Source organism: Homalodisca vitripennis, chromosome 5, assembly GCF_021130785.1.
Source record: "Homalodisca vitripennis isolate AUS2020 chromosome 5, UT_GWSS_2.1, whole genome shotgun sequence".
NCBI classification, from domain to species: Eukaryota; Metazoa; Arthropoda; class Insecta; order Hemiptera; family Cicadellidae; genus Homalodisca; species Homalodisca vitripennis.
The window spans coordinates 108,332,045-108,338,044 of NC_060211.1; positions in this window are offsets into that span (position 1 = coordinate 108,332,045).

Here is a 6,000-nt window from a genome sequence, read left to right on the forward strand (position 1 = left end):
TCTTATGGGTAATCATGGTGGCAATGATAAAATAGCAGAGTAAATACATTTGTAAACAGGCAGATGAGCTTTTTAACATTTGACATATTAACACATGTAGCTTATTCATACAGTAAAAACAAAAAAATAATGCAGTGAAAATTCAATGTTAAAAGTCAGTGAGAAGATTTGATTTTACCAGTCTTGCTTTGTAGTACCCTCTCTACCTCACTGAGGGCTATTTACTTCTCGCAAAACCCAACTTAATGAAAAAAATTGGAATGTATTATGTCATGTGGCAAGGTATCTAGAGAAAGATTTCATCTGTAGAATTTAAGTTTTGCATGAAACTTTATTTATACGTAGACAAAATAAATAAGTTCTATGATGTGCATATTCAACCATGGAATTTGGCTGAGCATCATTGAAGCTGAGTAGGCTGATACAGTTTCCCTTTTGTCTGCCTGTGGATGTAAACATTTCCTTTTTTATGATTGTCTATATGTCCACAAGTTATTTGTATTGAAAAACAGCCGCTTTCATATCTGTCATAATTTCTTAACTTTTTTTATTTTTTGTTATTGAATGTTTGTAATTTTTGATCCAACTATTTTAATTGTGTATTATACATACCCAATTTTTTAACTTCTTGATAGAAGACACTTGATAATGTTTAGAGAATTCTAGGCTATTGTTAAGTAATCATTAAAATCTCTCCTAAATATAAAATATCCTAACTAGAGCACAGGTTATTTAAAAGAACAGAATTATTAAACAAAATAAATAGGAATATGTTAGCTTCACATTTCTGAATAAAACAAATAATATAAAATAGAATGCTTATTACTTACAGATAAAAAATTCTGTTCTGTAACACAGAGTTATAATAAAAATTCTATGTGTATTGAAGTTTCGTCAAACAATAAATTATACTTGGTGTTTTGTGTGAAAAAATGTTAGAAAATCGCTGCTACAAAACAAAGCTGTATTTGGCAGTGCCAGTACCTGCAGTTGGCAAAGTCCTCCCCAACCCCTTCCACACTGCCGGCTTACACTCATTTAGAAACTTCTCTTTCCTCTCGAAGCAGCTGCTCTACTTCCTGCTCAATTTAATCCCACCAACTTCTCCCATTAGTATGCGGTTTTGACTTTTATTTTAAACTCAACAGAAAAGTCTTCTTTTTTCGAGGGCTGGGAAAACAGTAAGGGTTGTTTGAGTTTGCAACAATTAGACTTCAGTAAAGAATTATTTTAACCAACTCGCTACTTCACTACAAGAAAACAACGTAGCACTTTAGTTTTTAGTAAGAAGTATACTATATTCTAATTAATTCTATATTTTCAATTTCTTTCTAGTTGTTGTTGTTGTAGATGGAGCTTATATTGGTTACTGTTAACTTAATTACATTAAAACATAAAACCAATATTTAATACTTTTATTTTTGTGAGGCCTTTCAATAGCAAGGCTATTTTCGTCAGACACATCACAAAAATGATGTGTCTGACGAAGATAGCCTTGCTATCGAAAGGCCTCACAAAAATAAAAGTATTAAATTTTGGTTTTATGTTTTAATGTAATTATTTAAGTTCTTTCTAGTTGTTGAAATGTAGTAAGTATAAAACTGTTGACGCTTGTGGTAAATTTCTAATAAATATAAAATTACCATCGTCATGCATAAATACTAAGAGTAAGAGACAGTAAAGTCTATACAACCATGCCAACTTGCTACAGGTATTAGAATTTCTGTACCAGTACAAACAACAAATTGTAATTTTTCGTGTTTTTACAACAAATGATAGGAAGTGAAAACATTTTATTGTAATGTATCGTTTATTAATCTGAATGAAGAAATATATAGTTAAGGAAGTAAAACACCCAAAATAGCAAAAAATAGGTAATCCAAAAAAGCACATACTTGCACTCTAGATGTATAATATACATAAATAAAATGTCAATCTCAAAATTTCATAGTTTCAGTATTATTGTTTAAAATGTTCTTTATAAGATGCACTTTTATGTATAAAATTGTTAGTTCCAACATAAACCATAGATATAGTGTTTATGTTCCTTTTCCATTGAGTACTTTATAATTTTTTTACAGGGAATACAGTCAGTTCTTAGTAAGTTGTGCATTTGGCTTCATACTGTGAAGATTACAATGTTGTAGAAAGAATGTCACATTTAAATTAGTTTCAATGTTTTTCCACTATTTTTGAAGAAAACATAACTTTTAAAGTTATGTATTTTTATGTAACAGCAAGTTACTTAAATTAATAACTCTTATTTATGTAGTACTACTCTGTGTTCTGACACTTTGGTTAAAAACTTAATACAGTTTGATTTTGAGTTGGTGCACTTTAAAGGTTAACATTGCGTTAACCCAGTTGCACATGTCATACCACTAGTACTGATGACGCCACACTGGCATCAAGTACAGGCGTATTTTACCGATTATTTTCCTATTTAATAATACATTGTAATTATCACTATATTAAATGTTTATCTAGATATTTAGTTTACCAAATCGACTGAAATAAGTCTTCAAAGTGTTTGTGATTATTTTTTAATTTTATCAACTTGAGTGTCAGCTATTCTCATTAGTTGACACAATTCTCGCTCCCACGGGGACGTCAGAATACTTTTTATGTAAAAATTAATATTTTGTCTACAAAAATTAAGTCATTTAGAAATGTTATTGCAGTGTACATCTATATATATATATATATATATATATATATATATATATATATATATATATATATACCCAGTCATACTGACTAAACATTTTTGTTGAAACTCTTGATATATATATATTATATCAAGAGTTTCAACAAAAATGTTTGGTGTTTGGTCAGTATGACTGGGTGCATAATGTTTGTATGGATGATGCCATGTCAGAGTACTTTTTATATAAAAAATTTGTTTTCATAAAAGTAATTATGTGCAGTGATTATAATGCTGAATGAATAAAATAGGTTACAAAAACTAAGTTTTGGATTTCAAAAAAACTATACCCCGAAATAAGGGTGGGCTTGAATGAGTTTCACTATTTAGAAGTAAAAAATAACTCAATTCAACTGTTTTGTGTGATGTAAGGGGCCTCCAAGCATTAAAAAAGTGTAGTAAAAAATAACAATACATTTCAAAAATCATTTTGTGGTAAGTAATAACCAGTGTAGTTTATTTTATTTTCCCTTTAAACTAATTTTAAAGTTATTTCAAAATAAGTTTTTTGACATAATTTTGAAATGTTATTTTCTTATTTTAAAATAAATTTTTTTTAATTTTAATAAAAGTTGGCTTAGTCATTTCATCAACAGTCTAGTTTGTTTTATTTACGGTACAAAATTAATTTAAATAACTTTTAACACATTTCAAAAGAGTTGTAAAATATTAATATGGTTTTATTTAGAATTTGTAACAATATAAGTGAAATTTATAGATATTAACAAAAATATGTATAAGTTAAAAGTTAATTTTGTACAAAGCATTGAACGATTGATTATATTATTTATAATTAATTAAGGTTATGTAGTTTTTAACATTTTGCTGTGCACTATTTTCTCCAGTAAATACCCTTATACTTTAATTTAGAAAAATTAGATTTCAATAAAATAAATGGAATTTTGAGTATGGATGAGTAACAAAAAGTGTAGAATTTGGCATTTTACTTAAAACTTGTTCACATACTAGGTTCACCAATCATCAGTCACGTTATAAGGAAGTAGAGCATATTGAATTAAATAAATAAAAGTAAAGAGACCATCCTGAGTTAACAAAACTGAATATTCAATCAATAATTATTCCATCCTCTTGCGTCATTCTCACCTTCATCCTCTTTCCTAGTATCAATTCATGATTACATTTTCTATTCATAACAAACATGTCCAAAAAACAGGAGTTTTTAATGTTTAATGAGCTTTGAATAGTTAATATTTAACAAAAATTCTGAGTCTTACGAATCCTGATAAAGATTTTTCAGGTGAAATGCAAACAATTTACATTTAGGTCTAAATTATAAAACTGCTAAACTGAACCAAAATTAAATTTAGCCCCATCTTATTGCTATCCATATGGTTGTAAATTATTTCATTTTCATCCAGAACAAAAAACTTAATCTCATTTTTAGAGTAAACATTCTTAGTGGTGCAGTTTGTACCATTTGGTCAAGCTTATAATTGAATAAAGTTTAATGGTCATTGATAGTCATTTCTGAAAAAAGTGTTAACTTTTGGGGAAAACATAATTTTAAAAGAAAGAAAAAGGACTGCTTTGTGGTGAGTTGAGTATTACCTAAACCACTAACGAACTTGAACTCATTGTAGAAAATAATCAGGCCCGTCTGTCTGCACAATGTCTCATGAGATTTTAGCTACAATTTTCAAATTTAGTGCATGACTGCATGTACGTACATAATAATAATAAGACCTATGCTGATTCTCAAAAACAGAGATTGAGAAGTAAATAAAAAACATTTTAGGTAGTGATGATGTAGCCTAGGTATATCTGAAAAAGCCATGATTAAAAAAAATTGGTGTGAGAAAAATAAAATTGTTATATCTTATGATTGTTATTTTAATTTTGTTCATGCTTATTCAAGGTTCAGGTTGATTTATTATTCTTAAATATATTCTGAGATGGCTTACTATACAGTACCGGTATGTTATACGTAGTATTTGCTGACATGAGACCTTATTGTCTATACACAATAAAATGAATATCACAATATCCAGCTTACATATATCTAAGGAAAACTGCTTATAACAGACTATTTTAAGTTGGAGAAAAACGCTTAAAAACAGCTGAACATTGTTTTAGACAGGGCCGTATCAAGCTTGGGCCGGGCCCGTAAAAGACATTCGGCCGGGCCCCGCCGCCGTCCATCGACACGGTCGCGCTCTTCCAGACGTGTGGCGCGACTCGGCCAGACTCCGGTAGATTGTCCGAAAGAAACAGGCCGAGTACGAGCCTGGTTTTAGTGTACGGGATGTGTTCTAAAAGTAACGGGGATACTTTAGTTTCATTATTTTTGGAGAGTACAGTTGTCAAGATAATGTTTCTTAATATATTGGTACTCATTCATGCTCCTGAAGTATAATAAAATTTCCAGCTGTATTCATTATTTATACTTTACTTTATAAGTGCTAGCTGCTGAGGTTAGACTTGTTTTGTGAATTAGCGATTTACATTTGTTAGAATAGGGATCAAAACATTTCTATGAAATTTCGTGTGAAAAATGAAATAAAGAATAACAAAATGTGGTGATTCTGAATTGATGAATTTTGAACAAAAACAGCGGTGAATGGAAGTTGCCCAGGAGTCAATAAATGAAGTCAGCGACCATGCAGAATTACTGTTATTACAGGTGACGAAACTAAGGCTCCATCATCCCAGTGGAGGCATTCTGGATCGCAAAGACCGAAAAAGGCTTGACAAGTGCAGTTTAATGTGAAGTTATCCTCACTGTGTTCTTAGATTGTAATGGCTAGTGCAACATGAATTTTTGCCACAAGGTCAAACTGTCAATAAAGAGTAGTACCTGCAAGTTCAACGTCGTTTGCGTGTAACGATCCGAAAAAAACACAAATTATTTGTGGCAAAAAATCATGAATTTTGCACCATGACAATGCATCTGATTACACTTCATTTCTTGATCGTGAATATTTGCCCCAAAAAGTACTTTAACGATGGCACAGTCCTAATATTCTCAAAACATGGTTCCGTGTGGTTTTTTTAGTTCAAGAAATAAAGAGAACCTTAAAGGGTCGTTGTTTTACAAGCATAAATGAAAGAGCGAAAGGCTATTCCAAAGATCCAGTTTGAGAAGTGTTGCAGTTCCTTGAGGATTGCAGGAAGCGCTGGCACAAGTGCATAATATCTAATGGGGCTCATTTGAAGGTGACAATATTAATGTAGAAAAATAAATAAATATTTTATATGCAAATTTCCGCTACGTTTTGAATGTACTTTACCAGGCATGTATCTTGTAAAGTGTATTATTTGTTGAAGGAACAATAACT